Raw genomic sequence first — 27,774 nt, 5'->3', positions numbered from 1 at the left:
CGCACTGATGCACGTGGAAACGCTCCATGACTGTTTTTCCCTCCATAAAACCGGCTACTTGCATATTCGATCCATGAATTCTTAGGTACGCGGTGCAAATTTCGTGGAATTCAGGAAACTAGTTTATTACTGGAAGGTTTCAGGTACATTGGACAGTGAGAATTCCGCGGAATTCCGCTGGAATTCCATAGAATTCCGCTTGGGTGTAATGACGAATTTATATTCTGAGGTATAGTGGGCAATAAATTGTCTAGAAATGTGGGAATTCTTTAGGTGTAGTAATTCCACGCGTTGTATATCCACACTTGAGAATATCCACGCGTGGTAATTTCACGCACCGTATTTTCACGTGTTTTATTTCCACGCAGCATATCTCTATGCGTAGAAATTTTCACGCATCAGGTTTTCACGCGTCGTATTCCAGCGCGCCATATATCTACGCGTAGAAATTCTCACGCGTCGTATTCCCACGCGCCGTACTTCCACGCGCCCTACTTCCACGCGCCGTATCCCCACGCATCGTACTTCCACGCGTGGTAACTCCACGCGTCGTAATTCCATGTGCTGGAATTCCACGCATCGTAGTTCCACGCATGGTAACTCCAAGCGCTGGAATTTCACGCATTGTAGTTCCACGCGTAGTAACTCTACGCGCTGTAGTTCCACGCGCCATATCCCCACGCACCGTACTTCCACGCGTAGTAACTCCACGCGCCGTAGTTCCACGCGCTGGAATTCCACGCGCTGTAGTTCCACGCGCCGTATCCCCACGCACCGTACTTCCACGCGTAGTAACTCCACGCGCCGTTGTTCCACGCGCTGAAATTCCACGCACTGTAGTTCCACGCGTAGTAACTCTACGCGCTGTAGTTCCACGCGCCGTATCCCCACGCACCGTACTTCCACGCGTAGTAACTCCACGCGCCGTAGTTCCACGCACTGGAATTCGACGCACTGTAGTTCTACGCGTAGTAACTCTACGCGCCGTAGTTCCACGCGTCGTATTCCCACGCGTCGTACTTTCTCGCGTCGTATCTCCACGCGCTGTACTTCCACGCGTCGTATCCCCACGCACCGTACTTCCACGCGTAGTAACTCCACGCGCCGTTGTTCCACGCGCTGAAATTCCACGCACTGTAGTTCCACGCGTAGTAACTCTACGCGCTGTAGTTCCACGCGCCGTATCCCCACGCACCGTACTTCCACGCGTAGTAACTCCACGCGCCGTAGTTCCACGCACTGGAATTCGACGCACTGTAGTTCTACGCGTAGTAACTCTACGCGCCGTAGTTCCACGCGTCGTATTCCCACGCGTCGTACTTTCACGCGTCGTATCTCCACGCGCTGTACTTCCACGCGTCGTATCCCCACGCACCGTACTTCCACGCGTAGTAACTCCACGCGCCGTAGTCCCATGCGTGGTAACTCCACGCGCCATAGTTCTGCTCCTGGTAATTCCACGTGTCGTATTTCCATGCGCTGTACTTCAACGCGCCATACCTTCACACCTCGTATTCCACTGAAATTCCATGGAATTCCGCTTGAGTTTCACGACAACATTATGCCCAGAAGTATTCTGAACATGTAACACTCTAAAAATGTTGGAATTCTTTTGTTGAACAGTTGGAATTCCCCTGAATTCCGTGGGTCAAAATTCTTGCTAATAAAAGGTCCAATGATTATTATTTCTAAAGTAACAAATGTAGTGAATTCCCTCAATTTCATTCGAATTCCCTGAATTCCTTCGAAACTCCAATGACTAGCAATGTATTTAGTGCAACAGAGACTTCGGATTTTCCACTGAGCAGGCAAATAATTCACGAAATTCTCTCGTTCACGGAAGCCTTAATTCCCTGGATACTTTTGATGCCGGTGATATTAAATGCATGTGATTTCACGGAGTGTCGAATCCCGCGTAAGAGCAAGTTTAGAATTCTACAACCATATGCATGCCGTACCAGCTTGAGGACATTTGCACATCGATCCAATTTCAATCGAATGAATAATAATTGTATTCATCTTTCTGCGCTCCATAATATTACAGAGCACGTAGCTCCGCGTTATTTCATGTTACCTGTCGGCCGTGTATATCGAATCGTAACCACGTGTCTCCGCATAATTCCGACGTAATTCTAGTTCAACCAGAAACAACAATGGGATAAACACCGAGATGCTGAATCAACGCGATTAGTGCAACTTAAATATCGCTAGTCTCATAATTCCACTATTATTCGTGGGACAGTGTGCTTAGAAATCCGATCAGACAAAGAACTATTATAAATAGTTGTTTAAATGTTACTAGACACTGTCAGAATTTCACTGCAAGTTCTTTAAAATTTATATAAAAATTTATCTCACGTGGTACACTTTTGAAGAAAGATACTTGAAACAGATTTACTGAATTGTTTCGCCTGTCAGAATATTTTTCATGAAAATTACTACGGAAAAATCTGACAGATTTGTTAAATTGGAATTTTATTCCGGCTGTCAATAATTCCATCAAGTACAAACAATTAATTCGTCAACCCGTTTAAATAATTCCATCGAATCAGCAGTGATGCTATTATTCAAATATGGCAACAGTATTTCGTTCGCGGACCGGCAGTGACAGAAACAAAGAAAAAAAGTTCCTAAATTGAATTGTCCCTTGTATTTGCATTGTCGGCCGAGCACGGCAGAAAGAAAATTTCAAATCTCGTATTCGTCCACTCGAATAAACAGAAAGTTTCGCTGCAATACGACACCAGATATAATTCCACTTTCAATTATCGGCGAGCGGAACTGGTTCCTCGGAGATCCGCGAGTGGCAACCGGAGACGGCGAATATCAAAATATGGCTTCCGGCAGATTCTACCACAAATTAAATTCAATATAGTTTTAACAAAAAAATTTGAACTTTCTAGGTTTCATTATTGCGTTCATTTTTGTTGGACACTCGTTTATTTATTGGACATCTGTTTATTTATTGGACACCCGTTATATTACCTCACGTTAGATTGCCAGGTGCAAAATTGTTATGCATTGGATTATAACGCGTTAAATTACCATGTGTCATATCATCATACGCCGAATCACGCATTAGATTATTATACGGTGGATTGTCATGTGCCATATCTCCATGCGTGCTATTTCCTGGTACTGTAATTTGACACGCCGTCACTTCAAACGCAGTAATACTACGCATAGTAGTTCTATGTGCTATAGCTTCAGTTGACATAGTTCCATGCGTTGGAATTATAGGCGTGATAAACTCTAAGCGCCCTAATCTTACGCATTGGTAACTCTCTGCGCTGGAATTCCAAGCGTGGTAATTCCACGCGCCATAACTCCACGCGCTGGAATTCCAAGCGTGGTAACTCTACGCGTGGTAATTCCATGCGCCATAATTCCACGCGCTGAAATTCCAAGCGTAGTAATTCCACGCGCCATAACTCCACGCGCTGGAATTCCAAGCGTGGTAATTCCACGCGCTGGAATTCCAAGCGTGGGAACTCCACGCGCCCTAATTCCACGCGCTGGAATTCCAAGCGTGGTAACTCTACGCGTGGTAATTCCATGCGATGGAATTCCAAGCGTGGTAATTCTACGCGCCATAACTCCACGCGCTGCAATTCCAAGCGTGGTAATTCTACGCGCCATAACTCCACGCGCTGGAATTCCAAGCGTGGTAACTCTACGCGTGGTAATTCCATGCGATGGAATTCCAAGCGTAGTAATTCCATGCGCCATAATTCGACGCGCTGGAATTCCACGCGCCATAACTCCACGCGTCGGAGTTCCAAGCGTGGTAATTCCACGCGCTGCAATTCCAAGCGTGGTAATTCTACGCGCCATAACTCCACGCACTGGAATTCCAAGCGTGGTAACTCTACGCGTGGTAATTCCATGCGATGGAATTCCAAGCGTAGTAATTCCATGCGCCATAATTCGACGCGCTGGAATTCCACGCGCCATAACTCCACGCGCCATAATTCGACGCGCTGGAATTCCACGCGCCATAACTCCATGCGCCATAATTCGACGCGCTGGAATTCCACGCGCCATAACTCCACGCGCCGGAGTTCCAAGCGTGGTAATTCCACGCGCCATAACTCCACGCGCTGGAATTCCAAGCGTGGTAATTCTACGCGCCATAACTCCACGCGCTGGAATTCCAAGCGTGGTAACTCTACGCGTGGTAATTCCATGCGCCAAAATTCTACGCACTGAAATTCCAAGCGTGATAATTCCACGCGCCATAACTCCACGCGCCATAATTCCACGCGCTGGAATTCCAAGCGTGGTAACACCACGCGCCATAATTTCAAGCACCGTAATCCCACGCACCCATAATTCCACGCGTTGCAATCCCAAGCATAGAAATTCTAAGCGCCGTACTCTCACGTACCGTAATCCCACGCGTCGTAATCCCACGCGCCATAATCCCACACGCCATAATTTCACTCTCCGTACTTCCACCCTTCCTAGTCCCACGCGACATAATTCCACGCGCCACTAATTTGCACGTCATAATTCAACACGTCCTATCTCAACGCCCTTTAATTCTATGCGCCATGGTTTCATGCACTATTTACCAAAACTTGCATCGCCACACACATGCATTCCTCCAGTTGCCTACTAACTTGAATCAGGGTAACCAGCTGGCTTCCGGAACGACAAAATTCGGAAGAAAAGTTCCTATGATCGAGGAAGGAAAACATTGAAAGCTCGTACGAGCGGCAACCACAGAAAGCGATATCGATTCAGCAAACAAGCCTGCGAAGCGAAAACCTCCGTCGTGTCAACGGCAAGCTTGTGTCACGTGACGGGAACAAAGGACAGTTTGGACACACGGGGGGTTGCTAGTTTAATTAGGGGGGTTGAATAAAGGCTGAGGCATTATACGTGTCACAGCAAGCCACGACAGGAAGCGGAACTGCTATCGACTTTTTAATGGTAAACTTTGACGCTGCTAACGGAGTTGTTCTCTGTGTTTTGCAACCGGCAATTCCCCTAGAACAAAGTGTAACAATGTTCCAAGTAATGAACTGCGAGCGAAGGAAATGGCGGAATAATTTGTAATTTTCTGTGGAGACTTTATCGATTCATCTTGGTGTTGCTAGTGGTGTGATATGACCGTGTGAGAGGTCAATGTTACTCCCTAAATATAAGATTTTAGATAGTCGGATGACTAATGGAAGATTAGTTGATTGAATATCGAGATTACTGAGCAATTAGGAAAGTAGGCCATTACCTGTACTGGGTAATTACATGCTAGATAACTAAACGACTAGATGGATGGGTGGCTAGGTTATTAGGGGACTAAGTGACTGGATGATTGGGTCATTAGATGACGGGATAATTAGATGACAGCATCGGTGGATGATTAGGAGACTGGCTGACTAGGTGAGTAGGTGATCAAGTGACTAGGTGACCAGGTAGCTAGCTGATTAGGTGACTAGGTGATCATGTAGGTAGCTGACTAGGTGGCCAGGTAGTTAAGTGACTAGGAGACTAGGTGACTAGGTGAGCAGGTGACCAAGTGACTAGGTGACCAGGTAGCTAGTTGATTAGGTGACTAGGCGACCATGTAGGTAGCTGACTAAGTGACCAGGTAACTAGGTGACTAGGTGACTAGGTGACCATGTAGGTAGCCGACTAAGTGACCAGGTAACTAGCTGATTAAGTGACTAGGTGACTAGGTGACCATGTAGATAGCTGACTAAGTGACCAGGTAACTAGCTGACTAGATGACTAGGTGACTAGGTGACTAGGTGACCAGGTGGTTAAGTGACTAGGTGACCAGGTGACTAGGTGACTAGGTGACTGGGTGACTAGGTGACCATGTAGATAGCTGACTAAATGATCAGGTAACTAGCTGACTAGGTGACTAGGTGACTAGGTGACCATGTAGATAGCTGACTAAGTGACCAGGTAACTAGCTGACTAGGTGACTAGGTGACTAGGTGACTAGGTGACCAGGTGGTTAAGTGACTAGGTGACCAGGTGACTAGGTGACTAGGTGACTGGGTGACTAGGTGACCATGTAGATAGCTGACTAAATGATCAGGTAACTAGCTGACTAGGTGACTAGGTGACTAGGTGACCATGTAGATAACTGATTAAGTGATCAGGTAACTAGCTGACTAGGTGACTAGGTGACTAGGTGACCAGGTGGTTAAGTGACTAGGTGACTAGCTGACTAGGTGACTAGCTGATCAAGTGACTAGGTGACCAGGTAGCTAGCTGGTTAGGTGACTAGGTAACCGTGTATGTAGCTGACTAAGTGACCAGGCAGCTAGCTGATTAGGTGACTAGGTGACCGTGTAGGTAGCTGACTAAGTGACCAGGCAGCTAGCTGATTAGGTGACTAGGTGACCAGGTGACTAGCTGACCAAGTGACTAGCTGACCAAGTGATTAGCTGACCAAGTGACTAGGTGACCAGGTAGCTAGCTGACTAGGTAATTAGATGACCAGTTGGTTAAGTGACTAGGTGACTAGGTGTCCAGACGAGTAAATAAGTAGATGACTACATGACTACCTGAATATATAATCGCCCAACTACATAACCACTTCCCACTTACAAATTTAAATAATGAAACAGCTAAATGTCTAGATAAATAAATATCCACATAACCATATATATACCGAGATAACAGAATATCTGTATATTTATAGAAGTAAGGAACGCAAAGCCAGGCAACAATGCCACAAGCAAATTTGATCGATGTAACCAAAGTAACAGAACACGGCGACATTTCAGCTGGAATAATTTGATTGATAAACTGGAATCAATAAAACATGACCAGCAAAGCCACAGCGCATAGAACAGAACATCTATAACCGAATCAGTAGAATCGAATGGATATTGAACGTAACTGGGTCAATAGTAATTGACAAGTAGAAACTAAGGGTAACGTTGATCAGTAGAATATAAGATCGAATCAATTAGTCGATGAAGTTTCATTGATAGGCCGGAGAGTATAGTGCCTGACAGAAGTTTCCTGATAATAGAGATAAAATTTGAAATGCTAATTCGCTGAAAAGCCGACCGATAATTTCATGAATATGCGAAATAAACGATGGTAAACAGATTACTGAAAATTCAGTCCGTCCAAATTTATACACCGCATTGTTCGTTCACCTGTTCGATTATCTCGAAATACTCTTTCGATAATTTCCGCTTTAATAACAATTCCGGCGAGGAAATGGAAAACGCGGGCGATGGAATTCCATTGAAAAACGCGATAGGAAAAATAGCGGTGGTGTATAAATATATATGATTTTTAAGCGAAGAGGGCTGACGAGGCTGTTGGGGATTAAAGTTAATTTTACACTAGCAACCTTCGTCGCATCGTTGCCACGTGTACTGCCAACCTTTCTGTGCCAAAACTGACCCGAAGGATAGCGCTCTTCCGTCTTCGATCTACACATTTTACTATGCATTTTCTTCGAGACAAAAATCAGACTTTCGTGTTTTATTCGCGAGGCATTTGGGGTTCAAGGCTTCGATGTTGGCTACCTCCACGCGCCATAATTTCACGCATCATAATTCCACGCATTATAATTCCACGCGCTGGAATTGCACGCGTCATAATTTCACGCGCTGGAATTCCAAGCGTGGTAATTCTACGCGCCAGGATTCCACGCGTTGGAATTCCACGCGTTATAATTCCACGCGCTGGAATTTCACGCGCTGGAATTCCACGCGTGGTAACTCTACGCTTTGAAATTCCACGCGTGGTTATTCCACGCGCTGAAATTCCAAGCGTGGTAACTCCACGTACTGGAATTCCACGCGTGGTAACTCTACGCTTTGAAATTTCACGCGTTGGAATTCCAAGCGTGGTAATTCTACGCGCCGTGATTCCACGCGCTGGAATTCCACGCGTGGTAACTCCACGCGCTGAAATTCCAAGCGTAGTAACTCCACGTACTGGAATTCCACGCATGGTAACTCTACGCTTTGAAATTTCACGCGTTGGAATTCCAAGCGTGGTAATTCTACGCGCCGTGATTCCACGCGCTGGTATTCCACGCGTGGTAACTCCACGCGCTGAAATTCCAAGCGTAATAACTCCATGTGGTGGAATTCCAAGGGTGGTAACTCCACGTGCTGGAATTCTAAGCGAGGGAACTCTACACGCCCTAATTCCATGCACTAGAATTCCAAACGTGGTAATTCCACGCGTCATAATGTCACGCACCGTATTCCCACGCATCGTAATCCCGCGCGCCATAATTTCACTCTCCGTACTTCCATTTCCTCTTATTCTGCATTTTCCTCTACCCCTAATGTCAAAGTTCCTAAAATTAGATCTCCCCAAAATTTTCCCAAAATTGAAAGAAAATGAACACCTTGATTATCAAAAGTAAAACTTTCTAGTAACACATTGCTTCTAATAAAAATCATAGTAATCTGTTAAATGAAAGAAACGATACTTTCCGATCGATCGTCATTTATCGATTTCGAGGTTCATTATTTATAATGTCGAACCGTACCCCATTAACGCAACGTTACCGAACCGATAGCTATATAAATAGCAAATAAAAATAATCCTCTAACACAGAGCATTAAATTCACCGAGAAAAAAGCTCGCTGTTTTTAATTCCTGTTTCTCCATTTTGTGTATGAATTTTATTTAGGTTCGTATTCAAAGGATTTCGGTGATGGGAGAAAATTTTGTGTATCTATGTTTTCATTCGACAGAAATTCGTGCTTTTGAGAGGTAAAGCTTTTGTGCTGTTCCATTTTCAAGTTTACTGTATTTCATTTACGAATAGAAAAATTATATTTTTAAAATTTAAATTGGACAAGTCTAAATTTAAAAACAAGAAAGAAGTTTCATTTCAAATGAAATTACGTTTCAAAGAGATTAGGTATTTATTACGGAATTGATTTATAGGGTTAAAGAGATATTTGTAGGTCAGGTATGTGACAGCCAATTATCTAACCTCTACTTCATCATTATTTTGATTTAAGAGATTTTTTTACATTCTTTTTTCACTGTCCGTTTCTTAGGTGAATCTATTTCTTAACTACCTTCGAATATTTTTATCCAGTTACTAATTTTTCATCGTTTCCTTTGAAGTAATGTCACTCGTGAAAAATTAGTAACACAGTTAAATATCAAACTTTAGACTCTCGATACTTTTCACATTTTTAAGATTTGTCTTCAAATTTCATTTTGTTCGAATATTTTTAAGGTTGCTCTTACTTCATAGAATCTTTCTTAAGAATTTTTTTAAGCAGAAGTTTGAAAAATATTGTCAAATAATTATTTCAACATTTCATCGTTAAAATGACTACAGATGGCTACATATTTCAGAAGATATTTTCATGTTTGCAGAGTAGAGAAGTTAATTTCTATAAAAATACATCCATCTCGATATATTCGAACGTCGAAATGTTCCGAGTAAATATCAACTCCGTATTCTAAGGTGACTTAGCGTGCCAGATATTTTTTCAATTTTCTAAAGTGACCCCGAAAATACAGTCATTTAAAAGATTGCACGGTTTCGTAGACCACTAAAATTTTAGCCACTCTGCTACATCTTTGAAACGAGAGCGCGATGAATCTTCGCGTTAATCATAAATATTTCATCGTTGAAAACTGAAACGATTTATCGGCAGCATTCACTTCCTTTCGGCTGCAAATATACTGCAACGTCTTGCTTTTCAAATTGTGCAATTATTCTTTTGAAAATAATTATGCAGGGGAGGTTAGATAATTGACTGTTACGTATCTATCCTACAAATTTAAGTTACAAGTTAATTGCATGCGCTATAATTCCACGCGAAGGAATTCCACGCGCTGGAATTCCAAGCGTGGTAATTCAACGCATCGTAATTCCACGCGCCATAATTCCACGCGCTGGAATTCCAAGCGTGGTAATTCCACGCGTCGTAATTGCACGCGCCATAATTCCACGCACTAGAATTCCAAGCGTGGTAATTCCACGCGTCGTAATTGCACGCGCCATAATTCCACGCACTAGAATTCCAAGCGTGGTAATTCCACGCGCCGTAATTCCACGCGCTGGAATTCCAAGCGTGGTAACTCAACGCATCGTAATTCCACGCGCCATAATTCCACGCGCTGGAATTCCAAACGTGGTAACTCAACGCGTGGTAATTCTACGCGCTGGAATTCCAAGCGTGGTAACTCAACGCGTGGTAATTCCACGCGCTGGAATTCCAAGCGTGGTAACTCAACGCGTGGTAATTCCACGCGCTGGAATTCCAAGCGTGGTAACTCAACGCGCCGTAATTCCACGCGCTGGAATTCCAAGCGTGGTAACTCAGCGCATCGCAATTCCAAGCGCTGGAATTCCAAGCGTGGTAACTCAACGCGTCGTAATTCCACGCGCCATAATTCCACGAAGAATCACAAATTCTTTTGACGGCTACAAAATGTGGACCTAACCTCAAAAACTATGCTCATATCTGTCGAGAGCCTCCGCAACAAAGTAATCTCAAAAATTATGCTCATATCTGCCGAGAGACTTTGCAACAAAGTAACCAATCAAGTAACAAAGCAAGAAAAATCTAATTTTGAAGCACGTTCCTTTGCAATGCAAATCGAACACTTTGCAAGTACACCAAAAGAATCGGGCATTTCTCAGGTTCCACAGTTGTACCCTACCATTCTAGTTCGTCTGCCAAAGGAATCCCCTAGGACTGCTTTTGTAACCCCTTAAAAGGATTCGTCGTAAAAAGTGGGCCAACAGTTGAAAGTTTCTTAGAAAACTCTTTTCCAGCCACGATCGATAAATTACTGGAACTCGGAAACATCATCTTTTTACGTTTTTCTAGAATTCTCCGTTTTCCTTTGAAGTAATATTACATGGAAATTACGGAGAATGGGAGATGCGAGGGTCAAGAGGAATTTGTTTATTGAAGAATTTCTTGGAAAACGGACGATAACTTCATCTAGTTGCAGCTTCAGTAATGAAAAGGGCGATAAAATTGAATGTTTCTACTTTATGTTTTAAACTCTTGCTATAATAATTTAGTTTCTCTTTATTCTGTGTTTCTTCGAGGCAAGCGGAAATTCTACGCAACGTAATTCCACGCGTAATAACTCCACGTGCTGGAATTCCACGCGTGGTAATTCCACGCGTTGGAATTCCATGCGTGGTAATTCCACGCGCCGTAATTCCACGCGCTGGAACTCCACGCGTGGTAATTCCACGCGCTGTAATTCCACGCGCTGGAACTCCACGCGTGGTAATTCCACGCGCTGGTACTCCACGCGTGGTAATTCCACGCGCCATAACTCCACACGCTGGAATTCCATGCGTGGTAATTCCACGCGCCGTAATTCCACGCGCTGGAACTCCATGCGTGGTAATTCCACGCGCTGGAACTCCACGCGTGGTAATTCCACGCGCCATAACTCCACGCGCTGGAATTCCATGCGTGGTAATTCCACGCGCCATAACTCCACATGCTGGAACTCTACGCGTGGTTATTCCACGCGTGGTAATTCCACGCGTGGTAATTCTACGCGCCATAACTCCACATGCTGGAACTCCACGCGTGGTAATTCCACGCGCCATAATACCACGCGTTGGAATTCAAAGCGTGGTAACTCCACACGTTGCAATTACACGCGCTGCAATTCTACGTGTTGGAAGTCCACGCGCCATAGTTCCACACGCTGGAATTCCACGCACCGTAGTTCCACGCGTAATAACTCCACGCGCCGTACTTTCACGCGTTAGAATTCCATACGCCATAGTTCCACGCACCGTACTTCCATGCGCTGCAATGACGTAGAACAAACCGTAAACAAAAGTAGAATCAGTCGTACGAGTGTGCACGTTCCCCAGCAATTTCGGAAAAGCTGCAAGCGTCGAATGCCAAAACGACCGAAAATTTGGACGGGATTCAGGGAAAGTCGGCACCAGATTCTCGTCCAATTCGCCGTAACGTCGTTTCGGCTTATTCACCTCGCTTTAATTTATCGATGTATTTACAGTGCGCGTTGCCATTGTTTGCACACGTTCCGGATTTATTAATACCATTCATCCCGCCGAATGATACCGGCGTTAAACGCCGAATAAAAATCCCTGTTCGACGATTTTATTCACACACGGGCTACTTTCGTGTTTACATTCGGTGATTTTTTTCGGTCAACATTCGATACGAACCGCGGACAATGGAAGTTGTAGAAGGTTGATCATAAACGCAAATTAGGACGTTGATTCGGAAGCCATAATCGCATAAAACATAGAAAGGATCAAACGGAAACCCTTTCGGTGTCGCGTGTTCGCCCACGATTAAGGTTATCGAATTTCGTCTGGATGCTAATCTCGAATAGAGATCGGTTTTCTAATTACTTAGAACACGGTGATTTATCGAGACAGAGCTTTCCATTGTTTTCCTCGGAATATTAATTGAATCTAATTTTGATATTCGCGTTGTGACAAATATGGACGTCCATTTTGTCCACGTGTTTCGTTAGGACACTCACAGTTCTCATCTCTCATACTCTGAGATATACTTGGGTCATTTAGGACCGCTATAAATTTTCAGCATTCTTCACGTATTTAAAATAAAAATATTTTTCTTTACTTAAAAGTATAATTTTTGTATGTGGTCCTTTGAAGAAGTACGATTGATTTTTTGCAGCAATCGAGACGAACACGTTGAATAATTTATCTGAGAGATCATTTTCACGCACGCGGTTGCATGAGAAACGGAAAGCTCGCGGGTCACGAATCGAGTTCACATTCAAGTATTTCGAACGCAACGATAGCAACTTGTGTTGGCTCAGAAAATATTAGCAACATGTAACTTTTATCCCTCGTGCGATAACGGGATACCAAGGACACTGTTACGACCCCTTTTAACTCGTAAACTTTATAAAATATACCCCCTTAATCATTTTGCATCGCGATGCACTTTCTAACCCCTAAAGTACTGATAATACCAACTCCGATATCGATTGATACTGACATTGGTTACTATCAATGCTGGTATCAATTTATACTAACGTCAATTACTATCAATACTAGTATCAATTTATATTGACATCAATTAGTATCAATACTAGTATCAATTTATATTAACATCAAGTACTATCAATATTAGTAGCAATTTATATTAACATCAATTACTATCAATATTAGTATCAATTTATATTAACACCAATTGCTATCAATATCAGTATCAATTTATATTAACATCAATTACTATCAATATCAGTATCAATTAATAATGACATCAATTACTATCAATACTAGTATCAATTAATAATGACATCAATTACTATCAATATCAGTATCACTTGATAATGTCATCAACTACTATCAATATCAGTATCAATTTATAATAACATCAATTACTATCAATATCAGTATCAATTAATAATGACATCAATTACTATCAATATCAGTATCAATTAATAATGACATCAATTACTATCAATATCAGTATCAATTTATAATAACATCAATTACTATCAATATCAGTATCAATTAATAACGACATCACTTACTAGCAATATCAGTATCAATTTATAATAACACCAATTACTATCAATATCAGTATCAATTAATAATGACATCAATTACTATCAATATCAGTATCACTTGATAATGTCATCAACTACTATCAATATCAGTATCAATTGATACAAAAATTAATTTTTATCAATACTAGTATCAATTCACGCTGACAACAATTGCTATCAATATTATTATCAATAGATACTGACAACAGATAATACCAATGCCAATATCAAATGCATCTGACATTGATTAACGACACTGCTTGGTACTGACATCAATGAATACCAATACTGTTATCAATAAATACTGACATCAGATACTAACAATAACACAATGAATTTCTCCTAACATCAATTACTACCAATACTACTAACCATTGATACTAACATCAATAAACATCAATTCTCTTCTTATCAGATACTGCCATCTTCCAATATCAATGTCACTATCAATCAATACTAATTCTGTCAATTGATACAAGCAGCCAACATTCCACCAGACATAATGCCAACATTCCATTGAAACTAAATTACAAGTTCATAAGTGTAAAGACATCGATGTGATGTTCCAGGTGGCCTGTGAACGCGAACACGTGTCCCCCAACCCCGTCATTTGCCGCGGAGCCCATGGCAATCGTAAACCTCGAAAACGGTACACGGAGTGAAACCGATCGCCAAAGCCGAAAGCAGCGTTCGCAGCGAAGGAAGGGCAAACGGAACACGGAAAAGCCATTCGAGAGGGTGCCGTGCATCGATGGCTGGTCAGAGGCTGCAAATGGAACCCGGCAGCGGCCATTTTCCTCGAAACCGCCGTTTACAGCCGAACAAAACTATCCATTAGAGGCAACAGTCCTTCTTTCCTCTAGATGAATCAAGGATAAAATGGCCGTCCGTGGAACGCGTTATGGGTTCCACCTCTGAATGTCTTATCACGCGATGGCTGTGTAATGGGTCGCGAGACACGTTTTTCAGAAAACGTTTTAGGGTTCCACAGGGGAGAAATGATTGATCTGTGGGGTCATAGGGGTCATTTGTTAAAATCGGCATGTGGCGATATATGGTGAAAAATTGCAGGGTGGATCTTTAGTGAATTTTATAGATTTTTACTGAAGGTTTTAATGTGGATTTAAAAATTAATAAATTCTGTTATCAACAATTTTGAAAGAACCATATATCCCTAGGAATTTTATAATTTCCAAAATAATTTCCTAAAACTCACAGTATTATTGTAGCTATGTGAAAGCCTGTGTAGATAAATTTCTGAACCGGTCAAAGGTCAACATCACCGAAATAGAATATGAATAATAAATAATAGTTGCTACAAAGATTCTATGTGAAGACATAAAAGCCTCGAATTTTGGCCAACAGCTGTAACTAGCAACGTTAAATACCTAGTGTGAACTTCTGAACGATGGTTCCTATAAATAGTAGCAGGTCTATTAGCGGAAAATGTACAGGCAGAGTACCACTCGAGAAGACGCGAAATTCGTGTATCGTACAGAGAGACCTCAACAATGTAGCTATTGACAATCAACTGCAACAAGTTAACATCGTTCAATTTTATAATTGTTTCACATTTTTAATTCCTCGTATGTTAATATTAGTGGTTTTATATTGTCATTTTTACGGGGTATTTTTTGCACTTTAACGGTCTACTTTATTGTGGGTACAGAAGAATGTAGGAAGCCATGTGTTAAAATTTCACGCTTTGTAATTTCATGAGTTATAATCTCATGCGCTGAATTTCCACGCGGTGTAATTCCACGTGCCGTAATTTTACGAGTTGTTATTCGACGCGAGCTAATTCCATGCTGTGCATTTCCACGAACTGTGATTCTGTGCATTGTACTTTCTGTGGTGGAGTTCCACGCACTGTAGTATCGCGCGACATAGTTCCACGCGCCATAATTCCACGCTCCGTAGTTCCACGCACTGTACTTCCACGCGCTGGAATTCCACGCACCGTAGTTCCACGCGTGGTAACTCCACGCACTGTAGTTCTACGCGTGGTAACTCCACGCACCGTAGTTCCACGCGTGGTAATTCCACGCACCGTATTTCCACGCGTGGTAACTCCACGCACCGTAGTTCCACGCGCTGGAATTCCACGCACCGTAGTTCCACGCGTGGAAATTCCACGCACCGTAGCTCCACACGTGGTAACTCCACGCACCGTAGTTCCACGCGTGGTAACTCCATGCACCATAGTTCCACGCGTGGTAACTCCACGCACCTTATTTCCACGCGTGGTAACTCCATGCACCATAGTTCCACGCGTGGTAACTCCACGCACCTTATTTCCACGCGTGGTAACTCCATGCACCATAGTTCCACGCGTGGTAACTCCACGCACCTTATTTCCACGCGTGGTAACTCCATGCACCGTAGTTCCACGCGTGGTAACTCCATGCACCGTAGTTCCACGCGTAATAACTCCACGCACCGTAGTTGAACGCGTGGTAACTCCATGCGCTGTAGTTCCACGCGTGGTAACTCCACGCACCGTAGTTCCACGCACGGTAACTCCTCGTCCCGAAGTTCTACGCGCCGTACTTTCACGTGTTAAAATTCCACGTATCGTAGTTTCATGCATGGTAACTCCACGCACCATACTTTCATGCGCCATAGTTCCACGCGCCGTACTTTCACGTGTTGGAATTCCACGTATCGTAGTTTCATGCATGGTAACTCCACGCACCGTACTTTCATGCGCCATAGCTCCACGCGCCGTAGTGCCACGCGCTGTAACTCCACACGCTGTATTTCCACGCACCGTAATCTCATGCGCTGCATTTCCACGCGCCATAATTTCACATGCTGTATCCCAGCGCACTGTAACCTCACGCACTGCGACCTCACACATTATAACTTCACACATGTCTCCTCCACGCGCTCCATCCAATATCAATATACTAACGCACAAACCCCTCGCACTATATCGCCTATAACTGCCCGTCCCCAAAATATCTCAAGACCCGTCGAAGTACAATAACTCGAATAAAACAGTAGACGTCCAAAAGCAATTAATTTGGTCAAAGAATGTAAATCATCGATTGTGAAATAGAATAACATTGTAGTTAACCTTCGGCGACGCGATAATTCTTTGTAGACGTTCACAGAATGTTGCGAAGGATTCAAATTCGCCGCAACGGTTGCCAGTTAATTACAAACAATATCAATTTGATGGGAATCGTGTTGGCCGACGATACTCGTTATCCCGACATTCAGCCGAGAGTAGGCGGCTTTTGCGCCACATGCTCGCCGCTGAAAACACTTGTCAGTCTTCCAGGTTTGTTCTACTTCGAAATATTAATTTATACGACGTTGGTGTGCGTTCGGAGGGAAGCCCCGGCTTGGCCCCGATTATCATGCAGATCAGCCTCGTCGGATTCCGATCCGAACTGTGGAATTCACCTCGATTCGATGAAACGTAAGCTCTTCTTATGAATCGATGATACGGCACTTTGAAACGCCCGCGATCGGTCAGTAGTCATTGTAGTAGTTGAACAGCGTTAATCAACGTTGTTCTTGGTATTTACTCGATTTCGTGGAAGATGCTACTTCAGGTTACTTAAGAGGAGGTTTTTAGAATAGCTTGTAGTGTCTCTGTTATTGGATTAATGTAGGTAGGATGAGTAGACGAGTAAACGAGTAGAGAATACGTGATCAGACAGAACAGGTGACTGTACAGATGATCGAACAAGTTGACAGGTTCGTAGTGAATGAATAGATGAGTAGTTAAATGCAGGAGTGGATGAGTAGATGAGTGGATCAGTGGATGAGTGGATGAGTAGATGAGTAGATGAGTGAATGAGTGGATGAGTGAATGAGTGGATGAGTGGATGAATAGATGGGTGAATGAATGAATGAGTGAATGAGTGGATGAGTGGATGGGTGGATGAGTGGATGAGTAGATGAGTGAATGAGTAGGTGAGTGGATGAGTAGATGAGTGAATGAGTAGGTGAGTGGATGAGTAGATGAGTGAATGAGTGGATGAGTGGATGAGTGGATGAGTGGATGAGTAGGTGAGTGGATGAGTAGATGAGTGAATGAATGGATGAGTGGATGAGTGAATGAGTGAATGAGTGGGTGAGTGGATGAGTAGATGAATGAATGAGTGGATGAGTGGATGAGTAGATGAGTGGATGAGTGGATGAGTAGATGAGTGAATGAGTAGGTGAGTGGATGAGTAGATGAGTGAATGAGTGGATGAGTGGATGAGTGGATGAGTGGATGAGTAGGTGAGTGGATGAGTAGATGAGTGAATGAATGGATGAGTGGATGAGTGAATGAGTGAATGAGTGGGTGAGTGGATGAGTAGATGAATGAATGAGTGGATGAGTGGATGAGTGGATGAGTAGATGAGTGGATGAGTGGATGAGTGGATGAGTAGGTGAGTGGATGAGTAGATGAGTGAATGAGTGAATGAGTGGATGAGTGGGTGAGTGGATGAGTGGATGAGTGGATGAGTGGATGAGTGGATGAGTGGATGAGTAGATGAGTGAACGAGTGAATGAGTGAATGAGTGGGTGAGTGGATGAGTAGATGAGTGAATGAGTGGATGAATGGATGAGTGGATGAGTAGATGAGTGAATGAGTGGATGAGTGGATGAGTGAAGGAGTAGATGAGTGGATAAGTAGATGAGTAGATGAGTAGACCAGTAAATGAGTAGATGAGTAGATAAGTCGATGACTAAATGAGTAAATGAGTAGATGAGTAACCGAGTAACTGAGTAGGTAACTAATCAGACAAGTGAGTAGTCGAACATAAACTCTAAAAAACCAATCTAAACTCGACAATTCAGCACATGCAATAAGAAACTCTTCGTCCTCGAATATTCAAATAAAAAATGTAGACTCAATTGCAAATTTAATTGGAAATTCAATTGCAACGGGCAAACAATCAGTGCTCCCATTTGCAGAAAAGCTATCTGATCGAAGAAATTCACGAAATCGATCTGTGAAAACATCAGCTTTCTTATCGGCGAGCGAACACTAGCTCGTAATTGGATGCTGCGACTCAAAAAGACGGAATTAAAATGGAGGACAGAAGAGACCGGTTGAAGAACGAGGACTCCAGCGAGAGCAGAAAATATCTTGATCCAGCATATTTGATCAAACGGAGAATAGTTCGACTGAAAGAAAATTCTTATTTTCTATTCGCCTCCTGATCTTTATCCACGGTGCGTCATCGCTGCACTTTGTACGCCATATATCGAACAAATCTTTAACCGGCTCTTGTTATTAAATGGAATTAACAAATTCGATTTCTTGAGAAACCTTGTCGCAAGAAAGCTAACGAGATTATTTTCCTGCTTTGCCATTTTCGAAAGTTGAAGCGTTCTTTAGGAAGGTGCCATAACCTCAATGTAACTAGACTCACTAAACATAACCACAATTTAACCAGACTCATTAAACATAACCTCAATGTAACCAGACTTAATTCAAGCATGATGGGTTGAAGATAAAAAGCAAGTCGTAAAGAGTATCAATGAAATAAATATTGAGACGTAACTTAAGTGAACGTAACTTTGACATAATTAAGACCTAAACACAGCCTGAGTAACCTAGTCTAACCGTACCTTAAGTCTAACAGAAACATAACCTAAAAACTAGAGAATAATAAACAAGTTCATATAAAAAGAAAAACCTTGGAACTATTAATATACTTTATAAAAATCATTCAATTTTACATAAAAATTTTGAATATTCAAGAACTGAATATATTTGACTAAAAATTATATAAACAATCGACTTCTCTAGGTTAACAAAATGTAAAAAAGATTGAATGTATAACAATATCAATTGAATTTGTAAAAATATCGATCGAATTCTCAGTAAGACAGAAGAAATCGATAAATAATCGAAAACAGGTGGTCATAGTTTGGAGAAAATCCAAAATTTCGTCTGTTAGCCGTCACTGTTCGAAGTCTAGAGGATAGGAGAGGAATTATAACAGGGCCGACGGGTCAGAACAACAAGCAGCATTGTACAAGTCGTAAATACAGGGGTCGAACACGACTGAAAATTAAACGAATCGTAAATTTTCTTCCGTTTTACTGTGGGCCTCAGTTTGTGTTTCTCTCCGTTTCCTTTTTTAACGCGTGATATATGGCCGGGGCTTAATTTGCATTCGGATATTGTACGCCATGTTTTTCATGGGTGTCTTGCGCGTTTACGAGGATAATATTGTTTTTTCAGAAATTGCGTGTTAATTCTGCGAATCGAGGATATTTCGTGGTTTTTTTAGATTGACGGTGCTTACACTTTCGAAAAATTTAGAGGCAAAATTGGTTTTTAAAATTTAATACCAGGAAAATATTGGGCCTTGAAAAATTCAGACTTTTCGAAAAATGAGAAAAGTTAGGTTATGGGGGTTTTAAGGTTAGGTTAACAATTTAATTTCATTTCGAAATTATACAAAAATATTCACTTTCTGTAAATGTGGGGATCAGAATAAATAAATAAGTCAATTATTTGGACCTTTTTAAGCTTCCATTTTCCTAAGTTTCTACAGGAAAATGGAGGACCACCGATTAAGTCCATAAATGTTTTAACTAATATTATTATAATTTTGAACGATATTAATATTAAAAAGAAATGTTATTACCGTTACAAAAAATACTAATTATTATTGTAAAAAAAGTGGTTATCGATGTCAGTTATCAATGTTAATTTTCGAAATTCAAATTTCCCGCGGAATACGAAGCAACTCGAATACAAACTGCAAATTTTATTTATATCGCAAACCCATTTACATCAGGGTCTTGATCTTGGCATACACTTAATTTCTTCCCCTAATTTTGGGTACTTCAATGTCTTGCAAGCAACAATTTAAAATAAACAACTTATTTAATAATTTCTTCGACTAGGACCATTTAAGCATACGACTAAAATAAATCAATTCAAATATTTGAAAAAGTGTAAAATTAATTTTTATTAAAGTAAATAATTTTTATTAAGTAAAATTAATTTTAGAAGTCTTTCTGCAATTTTAAAAATAATTTCTTCAGTCATTTTTTTAAATTACGTAAGTTTCATAAGCCTTCACATAAATTTCTGTATTTCCCTAAACTTTAAAGAATCAATTTTTAATGAAAATTGTTTAACAAAATTGTTTAACAAATTCTTTCAACAAATATTTTGTTTAACAATTCATGCTTTCATTACCTAAACAATTATGACCATACAAATTTAATTTTCACGAAGATTCTGTATTTCAAGTTATAAATTTTCATAAGCATAAATTTGTCAAAAATATTCCTTTGACAAACTTAATTTTTTTCCTATAAATTTCACCCTCGTGCCCCCAAAAAAATGTGCATACTTACAATTTTCGAACGAACCGATCCCGCCATAAATCGTCCAACAGCGTTCAACGACAAAGTAAGAAAACCCGACGTATCTTTCACATTTAGTTTTTCAAAAAATCCGACCGATCCACGCACACACACGAAACACGCACGAAGATGGAACTGAAAGGAGCGAACCGTAGACCTCGCGGCACGAAGGCCCGCGCACCACTGGCTCTCGTGTCTCGACGGCACGCGTTACTTCGCCGAAACAGTGGAGTGGGAAACACCCTGGTGGGGACAGATATTTTCACGAGTTCGTATTCTCCCGTTCTAGCGGGCTTTTACGAATGCCTCACGAATATTTCCGAGCGAAATGACGGATAGCTGGCGAGAACTTGTGCGCACCCAGTTCGCGCATCTCGATATTTCGTTTTGTTATTTCTAGGCTACGGATGTTTATGCAATTATGTATGCAAAATATATGCGACGATTCGTTTGTTTCGGGTGGAAAAACAAAACGAGCGGAAATATGCGGTGCTTTCGGATTTTAATCGGGGGTCGTAAGTCTCTTTGTAAACTGTGTAACATTGAGCTACCTTGTTTCTTACTTTTACTTAATTGTTTCTTTTTATATTTTTATTTAATAGCTTTATAGGGAGGCTCTTTATAAACTGTGCAACACGGAGCTAACCTGTTCCTTCTTACTTTTACTTAATTATTCTTTTATGAATTTGCTTTCTGTTTTTGATTAATTGTTTAACTATGAGTCTCTTTATCAGAATTTGATACACAGAGCTACCCTGCTTCTTCTTACTTTTACTTAATTATTCTTTTATGAATTTGTTTTCTATTTTTGCTTAATTGTTTCATTATGAGTCTCTTTATCAGAATTTGATACACAGAGCTACCCTGCTTCTTCTTACTTTTACTTCATTATTCTTTTATGAATTTGTTTTCTATTTTTGATTAATTGTTTCATTATGAGTCTCTTTATCAGAATTTGATACACAGAGCTACCCAGCTTCTTCTTACTTTTACTTAATTATTCTTTTATGAATTTGTTTTCTATTTTTGCTTAATTGTTTCATCATAAGTGATGGGTCAAAGTGATCCCAGTTATATGAATTTATGAATGTGGTATCAATTGATTTGTTTCACTTATGAAGGTGCCAGTAGAAAAATCGAAGGAAAATTGATAAAAATTAGGGAAGCTATAATTCCGTTTGCCGATTCCTTCGTCCAAAATAGAAAAATCGCACGGAAAACTCCCATATCATTTCTCCCTCTTCCGCAACAAGAATTCTTAGTGTACAATGATGAATGGCGAGGAAGAAATAGCGAAAGGGATGCTCACGACCCTCGCCAGGGTTACACAAGGGTCCAGCGAAACTTGGAGCCTCTCTTCAGCAGGTCGAGTAGGGTCTACAGGAAAGTGTATTCCAGGCGGTAGAAAACTGCACGGCAGCTACGTGTATCTTTTCTTCCTACTTGGAAGGGTTGTTCCGACGCTTTTGTCTCGGTTACCTCCGGCTGATGCACCCAAAATATTTCATCAGCTACTGTACTAGAAATTCTCGACTTACTGGAAAACTTACCGTGTCAGAAACGTTTGTACTATTTTATAGTCTGACTTGTGACGCACTGGGACATCGTGATCAATTTTATTTGAATTAATAGACTTTAATTTGGAGTTCAAGTTATTTGCATGGTTTGATACCAAATTTTCACGCGCCATAGTTCCATGAATGGTAATTCCACGCGTCGTAGTTTCACGCACTGTAACTCCACGCGCTGTAGTTCCACGCGCCACAGTTCCACGCACCGTAGTTCCACGCGTGGTGACTCCACGCGCTGTAATTCCACGTGCTGGAATTCTACGCGTGGTAAGTCCACGCGCCGTAATTCCACGCGCTGGAATTCCACGCACCGTCATTCCACGCGTGGTAAGTCCAAGCGCCGTAATTCCACGCGTTGGAATTTCACGCACCGTCATTCCACGCGCCGTAATTCCACGCGCTGGAATTTCCACGCGCCGTAGTTCCACGCGTGGTAACTCCACGCGCCGTAATTCCATGCGCTGGAATTCCACGCACAGTCATTCCACGCGTGGTAAGTCCAAGCGCCGTAATTCCACGCGCTGGAATTTCCACGCGCCGTAGTTCCACGCGTGGTAACTCCACGCGCCGTAGTCCCACGTGTGGTAACTCCACGCGCCGTAATTCCACGCGCTGGAATTTCCACGCACCGTAGTTCTACGCGTGGTAAGTCCAAGCGCCGTAATTCCATGCGTTGGAATTTCCACGCACCATAGTTCCACGCGTGGTAACTCCACGCACCGTAATTCCACGCGCTGGAATTCCACGCACCGTCATTCCACGCGTGGTAAGTCCACGCGCCACAATTCCACGCGCTGGAATTTCCACGCATCGTAGTTCCACGCGTGGTAACTCCACGCGCTGGAATTCCACGCACCATAGTTCCATGCATGGTAACTCCACGCGCTGGAATTCCACGCACCGTAGTTCCACGCGTGGTAACTCCATGCGCTGTAGTTCCACGCGTGGTAACTCCACGCGTCGTACTTTCACGCATTGAAACTTCACGCGCTGTAGTTCCACGCGCTGGAATTCTATGCGCCATAGTTCCACGCGCTGCAATTCCACGCGCCATAGTAACGCACCCTACAGTTCATACGTGACCATACCCACACTTTCTTCGTCATCAAACTTTGTCTTCACTTCTAATAACACTCTTCATAATCAATGATCTTCGAATACAAAACGTGCATAATTTTTCAATTCTAATATTGCAGCTGTTCTTAATCTTAACGCACCTGACCAATTATAGTGCAAGAGCATAAGTGACTCGAAATCACGATTTCCCAGAATATTCATCAACAACAGGTTCATGAACCCTATCAGGTAGCAGAGTGCAAACCCTGAAGAGTCACCGTTGTGGCATCAGCTAATGCGGACAAAGTTTGCTCGAATGTTTAGAGACCACCTTACACCACGTGTTCTCCTTAATTGCAGTATTATGCAAACAACTATGCCCTCTGTTAACACGTAACTTGCTCTCTGACCGCTAGACTGCGACTAAACTATGGGAAATTTCGTGGGTTTGTACGTGGACGCAACATTCGGCGTCCTGGATATACGTTGGATCACTTTATATACCTAGTATCTCGTGTATGTTATATCGCCGAATGGCTGCCATAATATTTCAGTGATGCTGAATAATATTTAGAGTTTCATGACCCGTGTTGCAGACTGACGAGTCACGTTTCGAGAACAGCCTGTATACCATCAGCCTCGAGGTTCATTAATATTCATCAACACAGCACCTGGTCATGAAATTTCGATTTTTGCAATAGTCACGGCCGTACTGGGGACACTGTCTCTTAACCTTATTCTACGAGCAATTATTTTTCAGGCGGGAATCGATAGGGACCCTTTGGGAGATTAAAGCTGTTCGGAATCGATTTGGCAAGTACTCTTCGGTTCAAAGTGAAGGTTCAGCTTTTTAGCGGGCTTGGAGGATGGGCTCTTGTTATGTTACTACGATTTTAGGAATGTACGTCAGAAATGCTTTAGTAATGTTATAGTGTAGGGGAAATGAAGGTATGGTGTAATTTCACGTGCTGTAATTACACGCGCCGTAGTTCCACGCATTGTAACTCTACGCCGCGTAGTTCCACGCCTCATAGTTCCACGTATCGTAATTCCACGCGTCATAGTTCCACGCGCCATAGTTCCACGCGCCGCAGTTTCACGCGTGGTAACTCTATGCGCCGTAGTTCCACGCGCTGTAGTTCCACGCGTGGTAACTCCACGCGCCGTAGTTCCACGCGCTGTAGTTCCACGCGTGGTAATTCCACGCGCCGTAGTTCCACGCGTGGTAACTCTACGCGCCGTAGCTCCACGCGCTGTAGTTCCACGCGTGGTAATTCCACGCGCCGTAGTTCCACGCGTGGTAACCCCACGCGTCGTAGTTCCATGCGTAGTAACTCCACGCGCCGAAATCCCACGTGCCAAAGTCTCACGCACTGTAATTCCACGCGCCGCAACTCCACGCTCTGGAGTCTTACGCGTCGTAATTTCACGCGCCGAATTTCCACGCGCCGTAATTCCACGCGTGGTAATTCCACGCGCCGTAATTCCACGCGTCGCAACTCCACGCTCTGAAGTCCCACGCATCGTAATTTCACGCGTTGAATTTCCACGCGTCGTAATTCCACGCGTCGAAATCCCACGTGCCGAATTTCCACGCGCACTAATTATGCATACCGTCATTTCATACGCCCTAGTTCCATACGCAACAATTCCACCCACTGAAGTTTCACGCACCATAATTCCTTCCACTCCCCCGTAACCCCACGCTGTATCGTCAGCGATTGAGTCTTCCCCATCAACAGTAACATAACTATATCCTAAAATTCTCTTACCATTGTCCCAAGAATAACGAGGTACTCGAGAAGCTTCGTTTTGATGGTTTATGGTAAAACTTTCGTACGGTCTGGTGATTCGATCGACTGAAAGCTGACTAGGTTCCAATTCTGCGACTGCCTACAAAATAAGGGCTCAGCCCTTAAGCAGATTCCAAATTCGAATATATACCTTGAAATCCTATTACCAGTGGCTTCAGCATAACGAAATACTTGAAAAGACCTTGAAGGCTTTATGGTAAATTTCTTAGGAGCTCTAGAAGATTCGTCCTTGATTATGTTTTCGGTGAAATGCAAATATCAAAAGTATTTTGGAGGTTGTTCAAGATGCTCGAGTTGCGGAGTCGATAAACGTCAGCATGCAGGAAGCTAATAAATATTGGCACACGCGACAGGATCCCTTTTTCAAACCGCAATCGTGATTCTTTTTCCGCTGCGAAGATGTCAGCCTGTCTGTCCGTGTCTCCATTTGTGTCGATTTACTTATGAGAAGTTGTTCGAATCGATCGTTTCGCGTTGGGCCACGCCACAGTCCCATAGGATCCAATGTTCCTCAAAATGACGGACATTAAACATGTACATGTTAAGCCACTGAAATATTGAGGCGCACTTCGAATGATAAGGTGTTTAGCTTGAAGGATGTGTGTTGAATTGTTAGCAAGGTAGGATGTGGAATTCGATGAATTATTAATTCGATGAACATTAGGTTACTTAGGGTAATTATCTGGGTGGGGTTAGATCGGGTGGATAGTTGAGCTGTTAGGTAATTAGATAGTTGATATTCAGATAGTTGGGTAGATGGGTAGTTAGTTCTAGGTACCCAAATTGATGGTTATGCAATCTGGTAGTTGAATAGTTAGGTAATTGAGCAACTTGGATAGCTCAGCACATGAATCTATTACGTAGGGTATCAAGTTAAGTACCAATCTCAGCCTAGCTGTCTCAAATATCAAATAACAGTGAAGCTAGATAGACAGGTAATTTGGCAGCTACTTAGATAATTCATCAGATGTATGTTCAATGAATGTATCAAATAGGGTATCAAGTTAGGGTACTTATCTCAACCTAGCTCTTTCAAATGTCAAATAACAGTGGAGCTAGTTAGATAGGTAATTGAGTAGCTACTTAGACAGTTCATCAAATGCATGTTCAATGAATCTACCAAATAGGGTATCAAGTTAGGGTACCACTCTCAACCTAGCTCTTTCAAATGTCAAATAACAGTGGAGCTAGTTAGATAGGTAGTTGAGTAGCTACTTAGACAGTTCATCAAATGCATGTTCAATGAATCTACCAAATAGGGTATCAAGTTAGGGTACCAATCTCAACCTAGCTCTTTCAAATGTCAAATAACAGTGGAGCTAGTTAGATAGGTAGTTGAGTAGCTACTTAGACAGTTCATCAAATGCATGTTCAATGAATCTACCAAATAGGGTATCAAGTTAGGGTACCAATCTCAACCTAGCTCTTTCAAATGTCAAATAACAGTGAAGCTAGTTAGATAGGTAATTGAGTAGCTACTTAGACAGTTCATCAAATGCATGTTCAATGAATCTACCAAATAGGGTATCAAGTTAGGGTACTAATCTCAACCTAGCTCTTTCAAATGTCAAATAACAGTGGAGCTAGTTAGATAGGTAGTTGAGTAGCTACCTAGATCATCAAATGTTCAGTGAATCTACCAAACAGGGTACCAAGTTAGGGTACCAATCTCTTAGCCTCAAACGTCAAATGAAGCTACTCGAGTCCACATGTATAATCAATGAACCTACCAAATAGGGTATCAAGTTAGGGTACCAATCTCTGTATGAAATAATAGCGAAGCAGTGTTCATAAACCTCAAATTGGATTCGTCATAATTTAATGCATTCAAAATGGTGTATCTTCGCAGCGCCGACTAAATAAACACTCGACTCATCTTCCCGAGACGAACGTGCTTCCGTTTCACGGAATCGGATTCCAGAAACGAGAGCAGTCGATTCACGGAAAAAATAATTGGACTCGAATAAAAATATTAAACTGCTACATCGACCGTCTTTTAATAGTACGCCTAACCTAGTTTCCAGGTTTCAGAATTTCGCGTATCCGATTTCATTAATTTGCGGAGGAAATTTTCGAGGGATGGAGGATTAAGGTGACTGTTGGTCTAACCACTTAACTATTCAAATAGGTGTCTAGTCGTGTAGATATCTACTTATTATGTAGATATTTGGCTACTCTAATTACGGAACTGTTTAAGTACCATTTAACTTTCTAAATTGCTAATTGACATAACTAATTACCTAGCTACTTGGGTAGCTAAGTATGCATTTATTAGACTAACTATGCAGCTATTCAACTACCAAATTACCATCTAACTTTACCTAACTGACACGTGACCTTGAACTAGCTTGGAATTTAAACGAACCTCTGCAGAGCTTTGTCTTTTGACTAAACTGTATTTAGGCTAAATTTCCACCATGCACTGTTAGGTTATAAAGGAAATTAAATTTACCAAAGTGTGAAGAGTAATTTATCTCAAAGGTCCTCGGCATCAA

The 27,774-nt window shown here is 42.1% G+C and overlaps 1 protein-coding gene across 3 annotated transcripts in view; it reads right to left on the bottom strand.

Annotated features, from left to right (window-relative positions):
* The window catches only part of Stacl (SH3 and cysteine-rich domain-containing protein), a 78,838-nt gene extending 57,755 nt beyond the window's left edge, over positions 1-21,083 (bottom strand). The window contains exon 1 of one of the 3 annotated variants that reach the window (XM_003702504.3): positions 20,830-21,083. The gene's annotated coding sequence lies outside the window, so the exon portion shown is untranslated. The remainder of the gene's footprint in view (positions 1-20,829) is intronic. The other 2 variants (XM_012283510.2, XM_012283509.2) reach the window with 2 other exon arrangements.
* Between the last annotated feature and the right edge of the window lie 6,691 nt (positions 21,084-27,774).

The sequence above is a fragment of the Megachile rotundata genome, chromosome 16 (assembly GCF_050947335.1).
Source record: "Megachile rotundata isolate GNS110a chromosome 16, iyMegRotu1, whole genome shotgun sequence".
Classification (NCBI taxonomy): Eukaryota; Metazoa; Arthropoda; class Insecta; order Hymenoptera; family Megachilidae; genus Megachile; species Megachile rotundata.
This window is presented reverse-complemented; position numbering and strand designations above follow the sequence as displayed.